This window comes from Cryptomeria japonica, chromosome 4 (genome assembly GCF_030272615.1).
Source record: "Cryptomeria japonica chromosome 4, Sugi_1.0, whole genome shotgun sequence".
NCBI lineage: Eukaryota > Viridiplantae > Streptophyta > Pinopsida > Cupressales > Cupressaceae > Cryptomeria > Cryptomeria japonica.
In genome coordinates, this window is record NC_081408.1 from 160,969,883 (window position 1) to 160,996,214 (window position 26,332).

The window sequence follows — 26,332 nt, forward strand, 5'->3', positions numbered from 1 at the left end:
TTATTGAATATGCATAAGGCATGATGATGTAGAATCCTAAAAAATGGTTATGGATGAACAAAGGGTAGCTTTGAAAAATAATGATATGGGGGTTCTTCCAACATTCCCTGATGGATAAAAACCTATTTGTTGCAATTGGATGTTTAAGAAAAGGATTGGCTTAGATGGAGGTATTGATAAATATAAAACAAGCTTGGTTGTCAGAGGCTACTCTTAGGTTGAGAGTGTTTATTATTGTGAGATATCTTCTCCTACTACAAAAATGACATCCATTAGATTTTTTCTTTCTACTCTTGTTTCTTACTATTTATAGGTTGATAAAATATAAGTGAATGGGCATGCACAAGAAGTTGAGTTTACTTTTTGACTAAAAAGTGGAAGTGTTTTCCCTATTTTTTAGAATTTATCTCAATTGACAATGAATATTAAAGAAAGTAAAAAATATGAAATGTAGTACTCAAAGCCTACTTTTTATTAAATAGGTAGGGGAAAAGGCCCTAATCTATCATACAACTATGACAACAAACAACACATGAAAGAAACTATCACAAAATAACAAATGGCTACACACAACCACAAGCACATAAGAAACAACCTTGCTATAGACCCACTAGTAAGTAAAAAAAAAAGTAGATATCTAGGGACACAACCCTCTAGTCTAGCCTATCTATTAGCACTAGAATGATATAGGCATAATTCATGATTATAACACTTAAGATAGGACCTACATTAGAACTACTACAAATAATACCATCAAAAAACATAGAATCTTAGTAGGAATGTAGGCCTTACAGTCTAAATTTACAATATTATAAAAATTAGAGATACTAGAACTATCATTCTTAACCCATAACAAGCTTCTATACCTATTAGAGATAGATAAACCGGTAAGCTTAAACATCAAAATAGAAACCAACGGGCAAGAAGCCTAGTACCCTATCAATAACCATAGTATCATTTACTATTGACCAATTCCTTGAGAGCCACTGCATGTGGTCCTTTCATACATATAGATCTATCTTCATGGTAAACCAAGCCTCCACCTATTGTTGCCCTATTCCCTACTATTTCTTGGCTTTCCATTTTAAGTTTCTTTACCCCAAGATAAAGCTCATGGCTAATGTTCTCATTATCCCATATGTAATAACATAGAGAGAACTTATAGATCTACCCTTATGAGTTTTTTTTTATGAAACTCCTTGGATTTGGTTTACAGATTATTCACATGAACCTCTAAGTCAACAATTATACCTTTCAAATCTAAACTTATGTTCTCATTCTTCATGGGGGAAGGGTTGTGAGCCTTTAAAATATTAACATCTTCCCCATTATTGATTAGAGAAGGGGATCTATGGTTTTTCATTTCAACTTCAACTTCAGGTTCATTAATAATAGCCATGTGATCTTCACTAACATCCTCCAACTCCTCTTCTTTAGCTGAGTAGTATTGATCTTCATATTCCTCTGAGGAATTATCCTCTTTTGAAGCATACTCCTCATCAAGAACATGTTCTTCTTCCAATATAAAATTTTTATCTTTTTTATCCTTCTTAATAAGATACATAGAGTGTTCTCCCAAGATGTAGTCCCTTCCATGACACACTCTTGATAGATACTTATAGATTTATTTATGTTTCTAGTGTTTCTATTTGATGTTAGATACTTCATGTTGATAATTGATACATTATGCTTCTATGTGGAAGATGATGATATACTCAGGACTATTATGTTGATGGGCTACATGTTTGGTTATTTATGTGTATTCATTATATGCATGTGGTTTATAATTATTTATGGTGATATTGTGATAACCTTACTTCTTGCTAATATTAGATATGATAATGTTATTGATGATATTATGTTTTTCAATGAGTTCCATTGTTACTATGGATGTGAAAGACGATGTTGCACCACTCATTTATGATTAGGGTGTGATGTGATTCTCTTTAACCTATTTATTTACTTCACATTGTGTGTGTGTGTGTGTGTGTGTGTGTGTTTGTTGTGTATAGATCATGTTTGGTGATATGCAAGATGCAGGTACTACACATAGATTCCACATAGTTTCACAGGTCTGAGTGTGTCTCTAATCTCAGTGGAAAGTTGATCGAAGATGACACAAGGTCTTATCATACTGTAAGATTAGTTTGTGTCTTGTCATTTTTAGCATTTTGGCTAGAGTTGTCTTTTTAGGTGTTAGGTGAGATTTTATTTAATTTTATGTTGTGCTGATTTTATGGAGTTGTGGCTATTGACTGATTAATTAATTTAATATTATATGTGGCTCATTTGTGTAAATTAATAATCAATGGTAGGAATGATATATATATATATATATATATATATATATATTGTGAGCTTTTAATAAAGTAATGATTATTTTGTGGAATTATATTAGTTGTGCATTTATGTTTATTTGTGCATTTAATTATTTATTTTATTTTATTTGGTTATTGGGATTTTTATTTTGGTGGTTATCATTTAATTTATTTTCTCTTGAATTTTGAGAAGGTTTATTATTATTATTACTATGATTATTATGGTTCTATGTTTTTTTTATTTAAATCAGTATGTCGTGAAAATTTTGAAGGAAACCTAGATTTTGGTTGCAGGAAGGAAGGAAGTTTTGGATTAGGGATTTTTGGATAGGAAACTTATATGTATACTTTGGGTGATTAGAGTTTCTTTTGGGATCGACATTATTGTTGTGTAGGCATTTAAGGAGCTTGTTGGGTTGTGTATCATTTGGGCATTTTTAGACTTGCTTTGCTTCATCTTTCTTGAGTTTTACTGTCCATTCTTCATCATACTACTTTGGTGGTTTTTTATCCTGTTTTATTTATAGATTTTTCTTAAAAAGGAAAAGATGGTTTGTTGTGGTGTGATTTGAAATATTTCTTTTGTCATTTTGAATATATTGTGTTTTCTATTTTTATATCTATAATAGGATGAAAGGCATTTTACTTAATTTCTTTTGGGAGTTGTGAATGTGATTGAGATCTTGTGACTCATGTTTCTCATTTTATGTTGTCAAATTATGGTTCTTAATGAAAAAAATTCCTTTATCTATGTTTGGTTGAAGTCATATTTTTGTGTCATTTGATTTTATAAGATAGTCGATAATTTTTATTTGCATCTGAGTCATGTTTTAATCTTTGTTGCATAGGCACTATCTATGTCATGTATGCACCACTATATGTGTTGGATGCACCATTCTACATAATATATGCATCATTCTGAGTTTTTTTTGCACCATTTTGTGTCGTGTTAGCACCATTTGGTGTTTTGTATGAGATATTCTTTATTGTAGATGTACCAAAAGATTTAGTAATTGCACCAAAAGATTTGGTGAAGGTGTTGTTTCTTTGTTTTATATTTTAAGTTAATTATCACACTGGGACAATGTGCATCAAACTAAACACTAATTTTGGGATTTTTTGATTATCTATGGCGTCTTTCTAGATTTAGTTATTTGTTTCCTAAGGAGTTTTGTTGTAAGCTAGCATATTGAGTTGTTAGATTATGTTCTTGTTATTAGATTTTATTAATTAGGAAAAATGTAATAAGGTTTAGAAGATTTTATGATTTAGACTATGATATTGCAGCATCCTGAAATTGCACCCGTTGTGATTTTTTATCACATTTGGGTCTTTGCCTTAGTGTTTGCATCCCTTTCCCTTATCGGAGACATGATTATGCTCATACATGTCAAAAATAACATGTATCTCAAAGATGCACCTCATTACCACCTTGATCCTGCCCCAAAATAGGGTAGGAGCAGGACATGGTGCTATGGTCCTCCCTAATGGGGACCTATTTTGGACCCCCTAGACTATCTACAATTTGAAGTAGGGAAACCCCTCCATGTTGGCTCATGTCAGAAAATTAACTCATTTTACCTACAAGCATGTATATAAGAGGGATTTCCCCTCTCATTTAGATATAGAGAGGAAAAATTACAATAATTAAGCACACAAGACATCAAGCATTCAAGCATTCAAGAGAAATTGAGCATTTTTAGTCTTCCTTCAAGCTTTGGAGCAGCAATAGAGTCAAAATTTTAAGCATTAAAGAGGAGATCATCATCTTAGCTCATGAAGTCCTAATTCCATGTGGAGGAAAGAAAAAATTTACAAGGAGGTATAAGAATTTCATTTTCAGTCAATTCAACATCCCGTCAAAGAGGAAGATTTCTACTTTCAGTCATTTCAATTAAATTATTTCAGCCACTTGGTTAATTCCAAAATAGAGGTTTGACCTAAAGGCAAAACCCTATCCTGAACATATTTTCCTTTCCTTCTATGTGTAGAAAGAAGGTGCCCAACTCTCACTATCAAAATAAGCTCTAGACATAGAGACGAAAAAAACCCTTTTCGATGATCGAAAATTTCAGAGGACCGAGAGGGGGTGTCTTGGTCCTTGCACATGGTCCCTACTATTTCGTAAATTTTACTAGAGCAACTCTGAATCATCTCATACTTCTCAGATCTAGGTGTAGGATGAAACCCCAAATTTGTAAGTCACTATTTTCTCAAATTTGTCTTCATTTCCAACACTTAGTCTTAATTCAACTAGTCAACTTACAAAATAGGGTCAAACACATTCTATTCAAATAAATATACTTAGTATTTAGTCCTAATCTGATTAGTGACTAGATATAGTGGATTTACCCCCTCTTTTTAATGTAAAAGCATCTCCCCATTTTAAATGAAAATAGGCAATTTGGTCATTTATCCTTCTATGTTGCAAATTGCCAAGTCATCTAATTTTCCCCTTTACATTTTGGTGAACCCAACATGTTTTATCCTTACTTATAATGTTTATTTTCAGATTTAATTGATATGCAATTTACAATTCAAATTTTCAATTACAAGTTTAATTTCCTTGCAATTTAAAAAAGAAAATTAGAGGTTAAATTCACAAAAACCCTAATTTTTAGATTCAATATTTAGCTTGTGATTTGTCTAAATTGGATTTAATTGTATTATATCTGAGAAATCTTCAATTTTATAGTTCAAGTTTTCATTTACATTTCAATTTTCAAAAAAAATTAAAATTAAGTGGTTAAATCCAAAATCCCTAGTTTTTAATTTTAAAATTAAACTTGTGGATTGTGTAAATCTTGAATTAATTTTTAGATTTGAGTCCTTGCTTCAATTCTAAAATTGGCATTCCCACCTTACAACATTCAAATTTTCAAATTTAATTTTTTAAAATTAAGCGGTTTGTGCAGCAAATCCTAATTTTCAAATTTAAATTAATCTTGTGCAATTTGAAATTTTCTTTTAAGTATCAATTTAATTGGATCTAAAGCTCACAAAAGTTGGCCCTTAACCTTAAGCGTGCCATTGTTTTTGTTTCTTTATTTCAATTAATCATTTTAATAAACATCCTAACTTGTGTGTCCTATCCTTCAAAGCTTGATTTTGCATATCTAGAAATCTCCAATTTTTATATCCTTCTGGAATTCGCATTAAAATCACAATATATTGCATCGCTGAAAATTTGACAAAAAATTGTTCGGACCACATGTTTGGACCAAGTAGCTAGCTACCTGGTCCTTACTTTTTCTCCTCAAATTTTGGGAGCCTGTTTTGACTATATTTTGCTATTCATTTCTAGAGATTTGTAGAATTTTATTGATTTTAGGTTGCCCTAAGGTTGAAAGCAAATCTGAATTTAAACATTTTAATTTTCAATTTGAATTTTAAAATTAAGTGGTTAGTTACATATACCTTAATTTCTAAAATTAAATTGATTTCTTCAATATTTCAAGATTTCAAAATTTTAAATTTCAAAAATTAAGAGGTTAGTTTTGGATAACCCTAATTTTAAATTTACATCTTCCCTCCTTTCAATTTTTATTTTTAAAATTAAGAGGTTATTTTTATGAGGCTCTAATTTTAAGATTCAGTCACCTTTAGATAATTCTCAATTTCCTAAGAGATTTCATTATTTCTCTTTATTCTTTCAATTAATTTGTTCATCTATTTAAGTAATAATTTTTCCTAGAACTTTTCATTATTCAATTATTTTGCAAATTATATTCCAAAATTAAAATTTCCAATTCCCCTCCCTTAGTGCATGAGTTTTACTACTATTAGTCCTACCTATAGTATCCCCATAAGAAGAAGTTGTACAATTAAAGCTACCCAAAGTTTAATTACCGAGGAGATGGAGCCTAATTTGCCTAGCTTTTTCAATGAGGATATTGGTGGTTCTTCCAATCCTATAGATATGCCCATTTATTCTTTTGTAATTCTCATGATATGAAGGAATTATTAACTAGGGTATCTATTGACCAAATGGCAAAGATGGACAATCAATTTGACAATCTTCAACAATTAATGAGTCAATAATACCTAAAAAGTGATGCTCTTCCATTGATTGAAGGATTAAAATGAATGATTCAAAGTGATAAACATGGTTTTGATATCTTGCATGGTATTTCTCATATTATTGATTATAATATCATGCCTGTGAAGAGTTGTGTTGAAGCCCTAGGTTATACACAACCTCCTAGTCACATTAATCATTTCATTCCTTTGACAACTCCTATGACTAGTGTTCCCACCTTCACATCAAACATCATGGCTACCTCTACACAAAATATCATACCTACAAGTGTTAGTCATGTAGAAATGCCTCTTCTTTCATTCTTCATACCATGAGTGTTCCCCTTGTTACCCAATCACCTTCACCACCTATTAATTGTAGTCATGGGGGAAACTCCTTCAATCACAATTCCTTCATTCCTCCTATGAGTCTTCCATTTGTTACCCAATCTTCTCCAACACCTACCTACCTTATTGTACCACCTCCTTATTCCCAATCTCTTCATTCTTTCAACAATATTACTCCTCCCTCTTAGTCCAACATGTCTAATTTCAATCCTTCTACCGAAGCTACCATTAGTAATTTAGCTCAAATAGTGTCATCCTTTCAACAACAAATAGCTTCTATGAATCAATCTAAGGATAATGTGCCCACATTTAATGTAGCAAGTCCATTATCCAATGACATTGTTAGAGCCATCCCTCTCAAACATGTAGAAGTCCCTAAATTAGAACTTTATAATAGAAAAGGTGATCCTTTAACTCATGTTAAAACATTCCAAACATTCTGTAGTGAATTTTCTCATGATCAAATATTGTTAGCAAAATTGTTTACTAGAACATTAAGGGATAGAGCTTTTCAATGGTATTGTTCTTTGCCTCCTTATTCTATTACCTCTTTTCAACAATTGGTTAATACTTTTATTCAGCAATTTTACAATAACATTGGTCCTAAAATTACTTTGACTAATTTGACGCATTGTAGACAATGTGTTAAAGAAAAAGTTACTGATTTTATTGGTAGATATAATCATTCAAGTATTCTTAGATTTATTTTCTTGTGCTTGACCAAGATATTGAAAATATTTTTATTGATAATTTATAAAAATATATTAGAGATAAACTTCTCTTAACTGAGTTTACTTCCTTTTTGAAGTTGTGTATAGTACTTCATAATTACCAATAGATTGTGAGTCAATTGGAGCAATCTCCTTGCATGTCTTCAATTGATAAGGGTGATAGTGCTCAACAACCATTTGCAAAGTTCAAACCAAACAAAGGATTCATACAATTCAATGACAATAACAACACCATTCAAGTAGCAACCACTACGGGTGTGCCTCCTTTGTCTAAATACTTTAAAAGAGAAAAAGAATTTTCAACTTTGAATGAATCTTTGCATAGCATTATGTCTCAATTAATACAAAGGAATGTGTTAAAACTTCCCCTAGTCAAACCAATTGATCCATCTAAGATAACTTCATTGTACTTTGATGTTAAATCCTTTTGTCAATACCATCGTCAACCTGGTCATGACATTGAAAATTATTTTTCATTGAGAAGTAAGATTCACTATTTGATTGATAACCATACCATATCTATGGTAGTTGTGAATGATAAAGGAAACAAATCTGTAGGTCCTCCTAATCAAAATATTTAGATTTTCACTGATCCTTTACCATCCCATTCCACTAATGTGATTGAGATTTATCATCTTACTTTCTCTCCTGATAATGTTGGCCTTAAACTAATAATGTGGTGAACCTTGTAAATCAACAAGAACTCCTAAGGAATTGTGCATCACATTTGGTCCTAGTGAGACCATTAAAGAACCTGATTGCCCATTATACATAAGTGAAAAAATAAAAGGTATGCATGTTAGAGGAGTGCTTATTGATCCTGCTTGCATGGTTTATGTGATAACTGAAGAATTTATCTATGCTCTGCAATTGCATCATGTGTTATATGATGATACTGATGTGGTAGTTAGAGTCTTTGATGGCTTCTCTTTTCCAGCTATTGGTTCTACCACACTTCCTATTGACGTCAACAATAAATGCCTAGATGTTCAATTTGCTATCATTCCTACATCTGATCAATTTTGTCTGAAGTTGGGCATCCTTGGCTCTCTTCCATGAAAGTGATCACTTCTATTGTTCATGTGTTTGAAATTTCCTCATAATGGTAAAATCATAACTGTTAATTATAACATGTGTCTACCTTTAGTGAGGCATGGAGATGTTTGTCTTGATTACTTTGGTCTGAACAATTCCAACTTATTCAACCTAGAAGTGACGCTCTCTTAAAATCAGATCAAAACTAGAAAAATGAAATGATTTTATCCTTGAGTAAACCTAGAAATCCAACAGTTAGCCTCCCTCTTAATGACCTCTTTTTGAGGATAAGATGTCTTCCTCTTATGAAAAGAAATATCTTCCTCTTACGGAAAGAAATAAACTTCTTCCCAAGAAGAAATCTAGTACTTCTCCTCCTAAGGATTAAATTATCTTTCCTCCTACGGAAAGTGATATTTTTTTTTCATAAGGAAGAATCTATTCCTTCTCCTATGGATTATTCCACTCTTCCTCCTAAGCATCAATCTATTCTTCCTAATGTTATATCTATCCCTCCTCCTCATGATGGACTTGGTCTCCTTCCTACACCTCTCATTCCTACTTTATATGGTGTGGTTCCCCCTCCTTCATCTTACAAAGAGAAGCAACCAACCTCTCCTATTGTCCAACCTAAAAGACCTCAAACAATTCATCCTTCCTTAAGTGGAGAGATGAAGCCTATACCTGATGAGTCTAAACCTTCAGACAAAACTAGAAGAAATAGTTGTGTGAGAGAACACCAATGAAGACGTCATACTAGAACTTGTAAAGTGGCTTCTCAAACTAATTTTCTCCTAAAGCACGAACTGTTGACATGATTCCATTTTCTCTTAAACAAGATGTTCAACCTAATTCTCCAAGACGCAAAATTCTTAAAACAAATTATGGTTCAAGTTCTATTCCTATTAGAGCTCCTATTATTATTAATCTTGATGAAGAAATAGGCGGAAATGTTGTTAATGATGAAAATGTTGATCCTAATATTTCTCATGATGAATATGAATATGTTGATGTTGACAATTATTTATCTACAAAATTTTCAAAAGTATTAATCCTAGTTTCTAGTAACAAAAAAAATGACTCATTGTTAGAGCATGGTCGTTGTTTGGAAATTGTGATAGATCCATCTACTGTGCTCGATGCAAATCCTCTTGTGTGTTGTCCACCTTCCTAAAATAATGATCAACAAGATCGGGGGGAGGATAATGTGCATGATTAGCTTCATTAGTACCATGGATTTTATTTCTCTAGATCCTCTCTTGCTTGTTTGTGATCCTTCTCTATTTGTTTCCCTATTCTTCTATTTTTTGTCCCTAGTGTTGTCTACTTGAGGATGGTGAAAAGTGTTAATATATCTTTTGGTCTCTTCCATGTTGACTCAAAAGACACATGTGCACCCTTCTTCCATGGTGGTTTCCTTTCTTTGGGGGATGAGGACTATTCTATGCACATATCTATACATGATATACATGAGTTATTATAAAAAGAATATTGACTCCAAAATTAGGTGAAACCACCTTGTGTTTTGTGTTCATTATCCTTTGATTTGTCCTCTCTTGGGGGCTAAATTATTGCAATAATGTGCTTTTCCTTTTGGGTGTATCCTACCTTAAAACAATTGATCCCGAAAAGGCACGTGCAATCGCTTTAACGTGGGGGCATACACTCCGCTCATGATTCTCTCTCTTGATACTTAAAGTTAATTAGTGAACTTTGTCTTTTCTTTGTAATTATTTGGTATTTTCTCTTTTCATGACTCACAATAAGAGAACCTTACTAGTTTTAGTCATGCTTCACTACTTTTCTTTCATGATCTTCCCTATAACCTTATCATTGATGTCATGACATCCTAAAGTCTACTGTGGGCTTGATGTATCTTGCCTTTTTGATATGGTGAAATTATTTCAATCTAAAGTCCTTGTACTTTATGACAAGTATTTGCATAATCTCATACTCTCACTAAAGTGGGGGCTAAATGTAGCATCCTAAAATTGCACCCCTTGCAATTTTTGATCACATTTGGGTCTTTGCCTTAGTGTTTTCACCCCTTGGCCTAATTAGAGACCTGATTATGCTCATACATGCCAAAAACAACATCTAGATCAAAGATGCACCTCATTGCTACCTTGATCCTGCCCCAAAATAGGGTAGGACTAGGGCGTGGTGCCATGGTCCTCACTAATGGGGACCTATTTTGGATCCCCTCACCTATCTCAAATTTGAAGAGGGAAAAACATCTTCATGTTGGCTTATGTCAAAAAATTAATTCATTTTCCCTATGGACATGTATATAAGAGGCATTTCCCCTCTCATTTGGATATAGAGAGGAAAAAGAATGCATCATCAAGCATATAAGAGATCAAGCATTCAAGCATTCAAGAGAAATCAAGCATTTTCAGTCTTCCTTCAAGCTTTGGAGTAGCAATAGAGTCAAGATTTCAAGCATTAAAGAGGAGATCATCATCCTAATTCATGAAGTCCTAATTCCATGTGGAGGCAAGTAAAACTTCACAAGAATCTATAAGCATTTCATTTTCAGTCAATTCAACATCCCCTCAAAGAGGAGGATTTCTACTTTTAGTCATTTTAATTACATTATTTCAACCACTTGGTTAATTCCAAATCTGGGGTTTGACCTAAAGGAAAACCCCTATCCCCAACACATTTCCCTTTCCTTTTGTGTTAAAAAAGAAGGTGTGCAATTGTAACTCTTAGGATAATCTCTAGACACAAAGATAGAAAAACCCTTTTCAACAATCGAAAATGTTGAAGGACCAAGACAGGGCATCCTAGTCCCTAAAATTTTTGGCAGTTTTCATAAAGCATATCTGAATCATCTCATCCTTCTCAAATCTAGGTGAATTACAAAATCCCAAATTTGCAACTCACTATTGTCTCTAATTTTTCTTTATTTCTAGCATTTAATATTTAATTCAACTAGTCAACTTACAAAAGAGGGTCAAACACATTCTATTTTAATCAATCTACTTAGTATTCAGTCCTAATCTGATTAGTGACTGAATCTAGTGGATTTACTCCCTCTTTTCAATATAAAGGAATCTCCCCATTTTAAGCAAAAATAGGCGATTTGTTGATCTCTCCTTTTGTGTTGTAAATTGCCAAGTCACCTAATTTTCCCCTTTACAGATTTGAATTATATGTAATGTGGTATCATGTGCCTTTCATGAGAATATTTATGTTTATGTTATACCTTGGGTTTTAGGAACATGGTAGGCCTTCCAGGTGGGTGTCAGGGCCCACAAGTGGTTGCTAGAAAATCTCATTGGAGGTCATTTTTAATCAAGTGATAATCTTAATAAATTAATATAGTGGTTGGGTAGCTTTCACATTAAAAAAATGATTATGGTGCCCCACTCATGGCCTAGAGTCCTAGTTTAGGCTAAGGATGAGATTGCAAAGGCCTTGTCGGCATGTTTGTATTCCCTTGTCCTCACAAAAGGTTGAGTCAGTTCCACATGGGTGTCAATTGGGAGTCAGGGTCTAATAAGAGACTACTAGAGGGGTAAGTGCACCAAGATGGTGGACAAAAAGGAGGGTATAAGTGGCCACTTTTTTTTCTGAAAATAGGTAAACCTGAACTTCAAAGAGCTATTTGAAGGTCATGCACTCAAAACTAGGAGTTTAAAAAAGAATAAGAATTGTAGTACTTTGAATCTAGTTTCTAAACTACTAATTTTTTTTTAAATTGGATAATATTAAAAGGGTCAAACCTTTCATGCACGAAAAACTATTCTTGATTTTTTCAGAAAAGTATAACATAGCTATTTTCATGCACTGCACAAAATATATAGTTAGATTTAGTATTTTGTAGAACCCTTTCGTAGTATGATAGGTAAGAGCGAGATCTAGAAGTTGTGTATTTTTTTGTCTAGTATTTTATTTTTTATGATTTTTGGAAGTGACCTCATCCTGAAAATTTGGTACCTGTTCGTGCACTAGGTATAACTTGCATCAAAATAATCAAACATGCAATTTTTTTTTTTTAAAAGTGTATAGAAACTAGTGTAGAACAATAATATATAATTTATTTTGAATTTGATCAAGTATATCAAAAGTTATTAAAAAAATGGTAGACATATGTCTGTGAGGATTGTCAAGGCACTGATAAAGAAAATTAAAGTTTACTATGCTAATATTGTCCAAAAATTAAAAAATTTATATGGTCAGAAAACTAAGAAGATGTGTGAGATTATGGTGGTAATTTTAGAGATACGCACTTTATCATTTGTAAACCTGATGACGATGAAGTCAATAAATCATGGTGGAGGATGAAAAAATGTGTAAAGGAACAAAAAAGGGGGGAAAATGGGCTTCCAAGCCTTAGGGTCATTTTCCAACCCTCTTACCAAGGCAAAACCCACATTTTAAAGAACCAAAAGTACTATTCGCAGTTCTTCATAACCTGTATGGGTTACGAAGAACTAGAAACATTTTTTGGCTTCACAAAACCCATATGGGTTATGAAGACATAATATTGTATGCTTGTAAACTTAGCATTTACTACACATGTTTTAGACATACCTAGATAATATGTGTTTATGTATGTATATATGCATATTTATAGTTATATATACATATATTTATATAGATATATGTATATATGTTTGTATACATGCATGTACCTCTTCTTTTCCTCTCTCTCTCTCATCTTACTTCCCCCATCATTGTCTTTGTCTATTCTGAGCTCTAATTATCTTCCTTGAGTTCTATCTCATCTCTCTCCCCCTCACACTTCTCCATTTTTTGATTTTCTCACCCTTTTCTCCTTCTTGTTCTCTCTCTACCTCATGTCTCTCACCCTCTCTCTCTCTCTCTCTCTCACACACACACACACACACACACACACACACACACACACACACACACACACACACACACACACGCACACACACACACGCACACACACATTATCCTATCCTATTCTCACCCTCTCCCCCTTCTCTCTCTTTCTCTCCCCCTCCCTCTCCCTCTCCCCTGTCTCCCTCCCCCTTTCATTAACTTAAATCTCTCTTTCTCTCCCTCTCTCTCCCTCTCCCTCTCTTTATCCTATTCTCCCCATCTCTACCCTCCCTCTCCCTCTCCCCCTCTCCTTTTCCCAATCTCCCTCTTTCTCCCTCTCTCCCTCTCCTTTCCCCAATCTCCCTCTCTCCCTCCCCCTCTCCTTCTCTCCCTCTCCTTTACCCAATCTCCCTCTCTCTCCCTCTCTCTCTCCCCCTCTCCTTTTCCCAATCTCCCTCTCTCTCCCCACCCTCCCTCTCTCCCTCTCCCTCCCTCTCTCCCTCTCCCCATCTCCTTTCCCCAATATCCCTCTCTCTCCCTCTCCCCCTCTCCTTCTCTCCCTCTCTCCCTCTCTCTCTCTTCCTCCCCCTCTCCTTTCCCAAATCTCTCTTTTTCCCAATTTCCCTCTCTCTCCCTCTCCCTCCCCCTCTCCTTTTCCCAATCTTTCTCTCTCCCTCTCCCTCTCTCCCTCCCCCTCTCCTTCTCTCCCACTCTCCCTCTCTCCCTTTCCCCCTCTCCTTTTCCCAATCTCCCTCTCTCTCCCTCTCCCCCTCTCCTTTACCCAATCTCCCTCTTTCCCTCCTCCTCTCCTTCTCTCCCTCTCTCCCTCTCTCCCTCTCTCCCTCTCCTTTTCCCAATCTCCCTCTCTCTCCCTCTCCCCCTCTCCTTTCCCCAATCTCCTTCTCTCCCTCCCCCTCTCCTTCTCTCCCTCTCTCCCTCTCCCCCTCTCCCTTTCCCAAACTCCCTCTCTCTCCCTCTCCCCCTCTCCTTTCCCCAATATCCCTCTCTCCCTCTCCTTTTCCCAATCTCCCTCTCTCTCCCTCTCCCTCTCCCTTCCTCTCTCCCTCCCACTCTCCTTCTCTCCCTCTCCCCCTCTCCTTTCCCAAATCTCACTTTTTCCCAATGTCCCTCTCTCTCCCTCTCCCTCCCCCTCTCCTTTTCCCAATCTCGCTCTCTCCCTCTCCCTCTCTCCCTCCCCCTCTCCTTCTCTTTGTCTCTCTGTCTCTCCCTTTCCCCCTCTCCTTTTCCCAATCTCCATCTCTCTCCCTCTCCCCCTCTCATTTCCCCAATCTCCATCTTTCCCTCCCCCTCTCCTTCTCTCCCTCTCTCCCTCTCCTTTTCCCAATCTCGCTCCCTCTCCCTCTCCCTCTCCCTTCCTCTCTCCCTCCCCCTCTCCTTCTCTCCCTCTCCCCCTCTCCTTCTCTCCCTCTCCCCCTCTCCTTTCCCAAATCGCTCTTTTTCCCAATGTCCCTCTCTCTCCCTCTCCCTCCCCCTCTCCTTTTCCCAATCTCGCTCTCTCCCTTTCCCTCTCTCCCTCCCCCTCTACTTCTCTCCCTCTCTCCTTCTCTGCCTCTCCCCCTCTCATTTTCCCAATCTCTCTCTCTCTCCCTCTCCTCCTCTCCTTTCCCCAAATCTCCCTCTCTCCCTCCCCCTCTTGTTCTCTCCCTCTCTCCCTCTCATCCTCTCCCCTTCTTCCCCTCTCCTTTCCCCAATCTCCCTCTCTCCCTCCCCCTCTCCTTCTATCCCTCTCTCCCTCTCTCCCTCTCCCCCTCTCCTTTTCCCAATCTCCCTCTCTCTTCCTCTCCCCCTCTCCTTTCCCCAATCTCCCTCTCTCCCTCCCCCTCTCCTTCTCTCCCTCTCTCCCTCTCCTTTTCCCAATCTCCCTCTCTCTCCCTCTCCCTCTCCCTTCCTCTCTTCCTCCCCCTCTCCTCCTCTCCCTCTCCCCCTCTCCTTCCCCAAATCTCTCTTTTTCCCAATGTTCCTCTCTCTCCCTCTCCCTCCCCCTCTGCTTTTCCCAATCTTTCTCTCTCCCTCTCCCTCTCTCCCTCCCCCTTTCCTTCTCTCCCTCTCTCCTTATCTCGCTCTCCACCTCTCCTTTTCCCAATCTCCCTCTCTCTCTCCCTCTCCCCCTCTCCTTTCCCCAATCTCCCTCTCTCCCTCCCCCTCTCCATCTCTCCCTCTCTCCCTCTCTCCCTCTCCCCCTCTCCTTTCCCCAATCTCCCTATCTCCCTCCCACTCTCCTTCTCTCCCTTTCTCCCTCTCTACCTCTCCCACTCTCCTTTTCCCAATCTCCCTCTCTCTCCCTATCCCCCTCTCCTTTCCCCAATATACCTCTCTCCCTCCCCCTCTCCTTCTCTCCTGCTCTCCCTCTTCCTCTCTCCTTTTCCCAATCTCCCTCTCTCTCCCTCCCCCTCTCCTTCTCTCCCTCTCTCCCTCTCTCCCTCTACCCCTCTCCTTCCCCCAATCTCCCTCTCTCCCTCCCCCTCTCCTTCTCTCCCTCTCTCCCTCTCTTGCTCTCCCCCTCTCCTTTTCCCAATCTCCCTCTCTCTCCCTCTCCCCCTCTCCTTTCCCCAATCTCCCTCTCTCCCTCCCCCTCTCCTTCTCTCCCTCTCTCCATCTCTCCCTCTCCTTTTCCCAATCTCCCTCTCTCCCTCTCCCTCTCCCTTTCTCTCTCCCTCCCCCTCTCCTTCTCTCCCTCCCTCTACCTCCCTCTCTTCATCTCCCCCTCTCATTTTCCCAATCTCGCTTTCTCTCCCTCTCCCCCTATCCTTTCCCTAATCTCTTCTTTTCCCAATCTCCCTCTCTCTCCCTCTCCCTCCCCCTCTCCTTTTCCTAATCTATCTATCTCTCTCTCTCCCTCCCCCTCTCCTTCTCTCCCTCTATCCCTCTCCCCCTCTCCCCCTCTCCTTCTCCTAATCTCCCTCTCTCTCCCTCTCCCCCTCTCCTTTCCCCAATCTCCCTCTCTCCCTCCTCCTCTCCTTCTCTCCCTCTCTCCCTCTCTCCCTCTCCCTCTCTCCTTTCCCCAATCTCCCTCTCTCCCTCCCCCTCTCCTTCTCTCCCTCTCTTCCTCTCTCCTTCTCCTCCTCTCCTTTTCCCAATCTCCCTCTCTCTCCCTCTCCCCCTCTCCTTTCCCCAATCTACCTCTCTCCCTCCCCCTCTCCTTTTCTCCCTCTCTCCCTCTCTCCCTCTCCCCCTCTCCTTTTCCCAATCTCCCTCCCTCTCCCTTTCCCCCTCTCGTTTCCCCAAACTCCTTCTCTCCCTCCCACTCTCCTTCTCTCCCTCTCTCCCTCTCCTTTTCCCAATCTCCCTCTCTCCCTCTCCCTATCCCTTCCTCTCTCCCACCCCCTCTCCTTCTCGCCCTCCAACTCCCTCCCTCTCTTCATCTCCCCCTCTCCTTTTCCCAATCTCACTTTCTCTCCCTCACCCACTCTCCTTTCTCCAATCTCTCCTTTTCCCAATCTCCCTCTCTCCCTCCCCCTCTCCTTCTCTCCCTCTCTCCCTCTCTCCATCTCCCCCTCTCCTTTTCCCAATCTTGCTTTCTCTCCCTCTCCCCATCTCCTTTCCCAAATCTCTCCTTTTCCCAATCTCCCTCTCTCCCTCTCCCTCTCCCTTTCTCTCTCCCTCCCCCTCTCCTTCTCTCCCTCCCTCTCCCTCCCTCTCTTCATCTCCCCCTCTCCTTTTCCCAATCTCGCTTTCTCGCCCTCTCCTTTCCCCAATCTTTCCTTTTTCCAATCTCCCTCTCTCTCCCTCTCCCTCCCCCTCTCCTTTTCCCAATCTATCTATCTCCATCTCTCCCTCTCTCCCTCTATCCCTCTCCCCCTCTCCTTTTCCCAATCTCCCTCTCTCTCCCTCTCCCCGTCTCCTTTCCCCAATCTCCCTCTCTCCCTCCCCCTCTCCTTCTCTCCCTCTCTCCCTCTCCTTTTCTGAATCTCCCTCTCTCTCCCTCTCCCTCTCCCTTCCTCTCTCCCTCCCCCTGTCCTTCTCTCCCTCCCTCTACCTCCCTCTCTTCATCTCCCCCTCTCATTTTCCCAATCTCCCTCTCTTGCCCTCTCCCCCTCTCCTTTCCCCAATCTCCCTCTCTCCCTCTCCTTTTCCCAATCTCCCTCTCTCTCCCTCTCCCTCTCCCTTCCTCTCTCCCTCCCCCTCTCCTTCTCTCCCTCCCTCTCCCTCCCTCTCTTCATCTCCCCCTCTCCTTTTCCCAATCTCTCTTTCTCTCCCTCTCCCCCTCTCCTTTCCCCAATCTCTCCTTTTCCCAATCTCCCTCTCTCACCCTCTCCCCCTCTCCTTTCCCCAATCTCCCTCTCTCCCTCCCCCTCTCCTTCTCTCCCTCTCCCTCCCTCTCTCCCTCTCCCCCTCTCCTTTTCCTAGTTCTACATAGCCCATACAGGTAGAACTAAGGCCAAAACTTCTAGTTCTACATAGCCCATATGGGTTATGAGAAATTGTGAACGTTGACATATAGGTTTCCATAACCCGTACGGGTTATGGGAAAATTTTTATATTTTTTAGTCCCAACGGCCTAAAAAATAGTATTACAAGTTGTTTGAAGGCCCCACTACTTTTGCACATGATTTTTTGGGATAGTAACAGTCAGGTTTTCATATTCTTTTGTCACTTTTGCTTTGGAATGATTGATTTTAAAGTTATTTTATAATTGTTACTTTAGATAATAGCAAAATCATGATCATTTGTTGTTTTATTGCTCTGATTGTGATTTATTTGTCTTTTATTTTGGTTTTTTTTGAAGTTATTTTATTATTGTTACTTTAGATTATAACAAAATTATGATCATTTCTTGTTTTTTTGCTATTTGATTGTGGATTGTCATCATGATGTTATGTGTAGGACAATGGGAAAGAATAAGAGAGGAACAAATGAACAAAGAGAGGCAGCAAAGGAAAGACAAAGGGAGTGTTTGAGGAGATTACATGAAGGTACATCATCTAATGCACCTAATGAAAGTGATGAACATTCAACAATTGAAATTGATATGATTAATGCACAAAATCTATACACTAAAGCTGCAAATTGAAGTACAATCTATGTATTACCACTCTACACAAGTTACAATTTTTGTACACATAGCATTCATGCATGCACATGATAGCACCGAGGAGGATAGAAAGGCTATAAGAGAATATCACTTCTATATTAGTGATGGTCGTACACATTCCTTAGAGTTTGTGCAAGGATGCTTTACAGTCTTCTATGATAGTTTAAGGGAAAGAGATATAAGATACAACCAACACTTAATATGGTTGGACAATTGCACCGCACAATTCAAGAATGCAAGGATGTTCTACTAGTTGACTAGGATGCATGTGACAAGTGGTGTGCAACATTTTTGGAATTTCATTGAGGCAGACCATGGAAAGGGAGAGCATGATGGTGCGGGAGCATGTGTGAAAAGAGCTCTTACTAGATAGGAATTGAAGTATGAAGGTGGTGCAATGTTAATAGAAGCAAAAACAATTGTGCAATGGTGTAGCTCTACGATGGGACCAGGTAATGCAAATAAGTCTATGGTTTCTAGATATTTTTGGTTAATAAGTGAATCTAACATTGAAAACTATCTAGATTGTTGTACACTTACTGGATCAAGTGACATGAATTTATTTAGAAGTTCAAATGCAACATCACTAGTTATTTATACTAGACATATTGCATGCTTTTTCTCTTCATGTATGCATTTTTTGTGGGATGAATGTGAATCAAAAGAGTGGGCTGACCAATGGTCTTGTAGACCTTTGCAAACCCTAGGTACATATCAACTTCCTAGAGCACCACAAATGAACCGGACTGAAGCATCAGTGGATTTTGACCATGTATCAAACATAGTTGAACCAAGTAACTTAGGTTGCAATGTGCTACAATTTTAAGCTTAATTTATTAGTATTAACTTATGCTGATTTTGGTATTAACTTATATCCTTCTATTAAATGCAGGTCATGTATATGCAATTATTATGGATGAGAACAATGAAGAAGGAACATATTACTTTTTGTGTCATTGTATTGAGGCCAAAAAGAAATTGACTTCTACAGTGGTTGATAGAGAGGGTATTGAGTACCCAATAGGATCAATTGTTGTGATAGGGACATGGCTTAGAAGGTACCACGTTGTTGTGTCGAGTTGTATTGAGACCTCTTAAACTCATTTATTTAACAGTCTTTGTATTGATTTTGGCATTATTCTTCTATAAAATGTAGGTACCCTATCAAAAATTCTAATGCCTGGTTGTTTGAGGACTTTGAGACACATAGACATATTCTTCATTACTCAAACCTTCTTGTTGCAACAAATATTCATTTGATTAAATATCGTGGTAGACCTCTTAACAAGGATTTGTGGAAAGTTTGTGAATTAGACCATGAGGCAATACTTGAGACACTAAGGGTTAGAGCTGATCCAGAAGGTTCACTTGATTAATTTTGGGCCATCTAGAAGAATAATTCTACAATATGGTAGAATGATTTTGACAATTTTGTATATATCTTTTGCGAAATGTTGTAACTTTTCTTTTTTGGATGTGCTCTACATGCATATGAGCTATAATATGCATATGAGCTATAATGTGCATATGTAGATGCCAAATTTTGTATATAAAAATATCAATGAGTTGTAATGTGCATATCTAGATGCTAAATTTTGTATAAAAAAACAACAATGAGTTGTAATGTGCATATCTAGATGCTAAGTTTTGTATAAAAAAACAACAATGAGATGTAATTTGCATACTAAGATGCAAAATTTTGTAAATATAAATAGTAATAAGCTTGATATTTTATATAAGATGGCAAATTTTATATATGAAAGTGTCCATGGGGCTGATTTGCAAATTTTCAATATGAATATGCAATATTTTTTTCCAAGTGTTTTGGGAAAGTTTTGAGTTATTATTGAATTACCCGATTTGAAGGGCTAGTATGAATAGTTTGAATCCAAGATAGGATTTTGTTAGGCAGCAACAAAATGACCCCATACATTCAAACGGATCATCCATAAGTGCCACGGTCTCTGAGTTATGCTATGTCAAAGTTTGACCCTTTTTTCCGCTTTGAGCGCTCAAGGGAGAACGTCTCTAGGAGGTGGCTCATAATGATCAGACATCTTGGGGAGTGAGACAAGGGCACACCTAGTGTAAACCTAGCTACTCAGACATGCTCATGCTAATGGTTCATTCCCATGACAAGTAGAATGAAAGATGCACTATTGTGCCACCTCTCACTGACAGCTTTTGACGGTTTTTGATGCAACAGAAAAAATATCACCATAAGAAAACGGAATTGAGTTGCCCAAAACCAAGATAGGATTTTGGTAGGCAGTGAAAACATGACCCCATAGGTTCAAACAAATCATCCATAAGTGCCACAGTCTCTGAGTTACGCTACGTCAAAGTTTGACCATTTTTTCCACTTTGAGCGCTCAAGGGAAAACATCGCTACGAGGTGGCTCGTAATGATCAGACACCTTGGGGAGTGAGACAAGGGAACCCCTAGCATAAACCTAGCCACTCAGATGTTCTTGCACTGATGATTCATTCCCATGACAAACAAAAAGAAAGATGCACTATTTTGCCACCTCTCACTAACAGCTTTTGACGGTTTTTGATGCAACAGAAAAAATCTCACCATAAGAAAATGGAATTGAGTTTCCTAAAATGAAGATAGGATTTTGTAGGAAGTGATAACATGACCCCATAGGTTCAAATAGATCATTCATAAGTTCCACAATCTCTGAGTTATGCTACGTCAAAGTTTGACCCTTTTTTTCACTTTGAGTGCTCAAGGGAAAACGTCGCTACGAGGTGGCTCATAATGATCGGATGACTTGGGGAGAAAGACAAGAGCACACCTAGTGTAAAACTAGCCACCCAGATGTGCTCGCACTAATAGTTCATTCCCACAACAAGTAGAACGAAAGATGCACTATTTTGCCACCTCTCACTGACAGCTTTTGATGGTTTTTTATGCAACAAAAAAAATCTCACCATAAGAAAATAGAATTGAGTTGCCCAAATCTGAGATAGGATTTTGTAGGTAGTAATAACATGACCCCATAGGTTCAAATAGATCATCCATAATTGCCATGGTCTTCGAGTTATGCTACGTCAAAGTTTGACTATTTTTTTCGCTTTGAGTGCTCAAGGGAAAACATCGCTACGAGGTGGCTCGTAACGATCAAACGCCTTGGGGAGCAAGACAAGGGCACACCTAGTGTAAACCCAACCACTTGGATGCACTCACCCTGACTATTCATTCCCATGACAAACAAAATGAAAGATGCACTATTTTGCCACCTCTCACTGATAGCTTTTGACGGTTTTTGATGCAACAAAAAAAATCTCACCATAAGAAAATGAAATTGAGTTCCTCGAATCCGAGATAGGATTTTGTAGGAAGTGAAAAAATGACCCCATAGGTTCAAACGGATCATCCATAAGTGCCACCTGGACATACTCATGTTGCAAGTTCGTTCAACTCTTCTTTTATAAGTGATGAAATGATGAACTTCACTCCATAAGCATGAAATGTCTTAATTGGTTCTTGAAATGATGAACTTCACTCCATAAGCATGAGTTTATGAAATAATAACTTCACTCCAGTCTCTTCATGCATGAAGGACTCAAAGCAAATTCACTCAATCAAAATACAAAATATCAACATTACCGGTATCAGTACTTGGGTATACACAACATGAGCAATAGATAGTTTAAAAGTATATGCCATATGAGTTACAAGTAATGAAAAAATTGGATCACATTTCAAGACATATACACAACTAACAAATTTGATCACATTTCAATAGCAAATAACTAAGTTTCAGGAATATCATGTTTCATATATATCAATGAACAAATTGGATCGAATATCAAGTTTCATATATATCAAAATGAACAATAATCATGTACATATATCAAAAAATGGCATAGATGCCAAATCAATAATAGTTACAAAAATGTGGCATGTGCCATGTCTGTCAAAGTTGATATATACATATACAAATGTTGAATATATAAAAAATTGGCCCTTCAATGACCACAACTATAACTTTATGTCTCTATCCATATCTATGACTATGGCAAATCATCAAAATCAAGCCTCTTCAAAGTAGTACATGGTTGCAAAAGGATAATTCAAATGTCTAATCAGATATATTTTCTCAATATAACATCAAAATAACTAAATACTAAAATCTAAATTGTTTGAAGTTGAAATGTTGATTACCTCATCTTTGTCTTCTACAATTCGGTGAGGCTAAGGATCCGTGGGATGTCCTGCAGGAGGCTATAACTGGTAAAACAACATTAATACATGTTAATGACATATATGTCAAATAACACTAAATAACTAAAAATGAATAGATTAAAAAACTAAAGCATACTAGAGCCTCAGATGGATGTGTTGTGGTCATAGAAGGCAAAGTCACAGATGAATCAGTTATGACCATTTCCTATATCCATGGTAAGTGATCCAAAAGGAGTTAACTAGATGGTTTCAACTCCATTGTTCACTTAGTGAAAAGGAGTTGATCTAAGATAGAAATACCTTTTGCCTTGGTTGTGTTGGATCCCATAATATACATGTAGGACTTCTATTGAAATGGAATGGTAGAATAACAGTAGGAAGTTTGCAAGGGGCCTGTAATATTTTAAAGACAATCATACAAGTTAATAACCCAAAGTTGTTGACAAACTAGATAAACCAAATATTTTTAACATATGTAGAAAAAATGCACACCGAAGCCTCGTATAGTTCTCCTGTAACCTTAGGAGGCCTTGTCGAATCTGATGAACATATGATATAGACATAAAAGGATTTAGTTATTTTGAACAAGCAAGAATGCAATCCATAGTGAATATGAAGATATCACCTCTTCCCTCTGCTAAACCTCATCGACATCAGGTGCATTCATTAATTCCATTAACCCCATATGTTTCTATATATAGAACAAATAAATTAAGTGCATTTATCAATATCTACATATACATGTTTAATCATAATACATTTCAACAATTGAATTTAAATTGTAGTGAATTACCTTCTGTCATTTGGGTGTTCGAGAGGATATCTTTTTTTGCCTTGGAGTGCTAGAGGATGGCTTTCTCACATGAGATGTCCTCGAGGTGGGTGGGGTAAACTAATGGAAAAAAATTAACATAAGGGAAAAGAGAATGTATTTAATATATCACTTAAGTAAAAAATATATAAATCTAAATGGTACTGCATAGCTATCCTGCCCAAAGTCAATGGCTAAAAGCATGATATCATCAAGTTGGGACATCTCAGCCACAGATAAGCCCTATAAAATATCAAGAAATGATACATATAATTAAAAAAATATATTTTGAATCCAATGTATTATTATATTTTTAACAAATTTACAAATCTTTACCTCTGGTGGCGAAACTACTCGTGACCGTGGAGTCAACTGAACATTATGTGGTGTACTCCCACCACCTATTGCACCCTACAATGCATTTTATTTATATGTCACTTTAAATTGTTCTAAAAATAAAAATTCATTTCTTTTTATAAGATTTAGTCACTTAATTGATAACATGTCATAAACAGAATTAAACGCACCTATGTCTGATAGAGAGGGTACAACATATTGAGAAGTTCGTTGGTGAGAGCCACATCCTCTACAGTGGAAGCATAGCATCTACTCCCGCAACATGTACATGAATGAGATGTCCTACCATCCTCATCCGTGTCAATGTCTACACAAGAACATACACCCTAGCAGGTGGGGCACATATGCTGAATGGGCTAGCTTGTGCCAAATGATGCATGAGGTGTTGTTGATGAAGGAGGTGCCACCGAGGAAGGAGTTTCTATTGAGGAAGGAGGTGTCGCTAATGAAGGAGGTGTTGTAGGTACTGGTACATCCTCTACTCCAACTAGCTGTGTCCCATACTGAACGATGACATTAGTCAATGATGCAGCTGCCTGAAGAGTCTGTAATTCCATAGACTCCTTCAAGGATATAGGGACAGTGACATGAACCATGGGTTTAGGAGTTGTACGCCTCCTATGTTGTGGATCTACCACCCTATGGGCCCCAGGTCTATGCTACGCAGAGCCTCTCCCTCTACCCTGAAATTGTCGGATGTCAAAGTAATTCGGCTTCTCGCCGAGGATAAACTCACAATACAACTTTCTCAAAAAATATAGAGGCACCTCCCAATTATTACAAGGTGGTTGGTCAAAGACCATATACCACCTATCCCAAAAAGCATCTTCAACCTAACATGAACACACCAATGTATAGGAAACCAAGTCATATTTAGTTCTAGGTTGTTACTGGTAACAGGATCGGTGAAAAGAGCACATATGTCAGCTTTAACTATGCCCTTTTTCTTCACTTGATCATATGACAACCCATCCACATAAAATGTTCGACATCTATCCCTCCATGAACCCCATTTCGTAACCTCCCTAGATACCTCATTTGCACTATTAGCTATTATTTCTAGTGTTATGGCAAGGGTTGAGTGGTGCTCAAGCTTGGAGGTCCTCAACCTAATCACCAATATAGAAATTTGGGTACTATTTTGTGTAAGCCGATTGATGAGATCCTCTTGTGTGGCATCTACATAATCTAATGGAGGATGTGGAGGGTTTTGGGGTGGTGGTGGTTGTTGAGGAGTAGTATTTTTAGGATTTTGAGGGTTTTCTTGTTTCTCTTGTGCAATGTTAACAGGGTTTTCTTGTGTTGCTTGTGCAGGAGGAGGTCTTTGTTGTCTATTTCATTTTTGGGGATTGCTTGAAGAATCTAACATCAAATTAATAAAAACAAAAATTAAATCAATTAAAAAACCCCAATTTAATTAAAATGAAAAGAAAAATAATCAAACAAATCAAATCTTACTTGTTCGACAGGGTGCCATTGTTGAAAATTGCTTTTTATGATGGAAAAATAAAAAGTTGTTGCAAACCCATGTGGCTTCGATGCTTTTTTTTGCTTCTCCTTGCTGCTGTTCCATGGGTTTTGGCATTGAAAATAGCCAAAACCCATGGCCTAAACAAAAGAAATATGTTTCTCAAAACTTGTACGGTTTTTGAGAAACTTTAAATTTTTTTATTTAAAAAAAATGTTCCTCAAAACCCGTATGGGTTCTGAGGAACTTTTGGTTTTGTTAATTGTTTTTTATCTAGATTTGGTAAGGCTTGGTGTTACCAAGCCTAGCACGTTTTTGAAATTTTAGAACCCATATGGGTTATGAAATTTTTTTTGTTTTTTTTGGCATGTGGCCAAATTTCTGTTCACCATCTTGGTGCACTTACCCATGGAAACCCTTGTTTATGGCATGTGATGACATTCTTCCCTATATGTGTCCTACAACCTTAGTCTTTGTGTTTTTGGAAGCCTATCGTAAGTCAATGTTTTGTGGTTAAGCCTTGTTTTGTGAATTTCCCTATGTATTATGTCATAAATCTTTGTTGTGAATTAGCCTATTATTTTATGTTTCCTTGGATGCTAAGTTTCAACCTATATTTATTTTGTGTGTAGACCTTATGTCATTCTCTATAGCATGAGGGTGGACCTTTTTTATTCCACATGGTCAAGTTGATTGATGCCTTCTTGCATTGGGATTTCTTCATTGGTTCTTCATGTGTGTGAATGAGTATTCCCCTTCTCTTCAGTGTTGCCACTATGGATTTATGGGGCAGTTATGATCTATTATAAATGATTGAGGAATATCCTTTTAATAAGTAATGTCAATTTTATTCATGTAGTTAGTGTATTATGATCTTCTATTGAAGCAAATAATGCATATTTGAAATGATTACTTTGGAAGAGATGTAATATGGGATCTAATGATATTTTTATGTGATTCCTTCTACTTGGAAATTAATTTTACTATATTATAGAGTTGTGTGAATATCTAGTTGTTATAAAAAATAACTTAGGAACATTTGGCATTGGTGCATTAAAATGGACCTATTGTGTTAAAAGCGTTGTTTATGCTATAATTCATGATTAAGTATTAAATAGGTAAATGGATATTTTTCTATGTTTATGGTATGAGACACATATTGGTATTAGTAGAGAAAATTCATTTATCATTGTTAGATA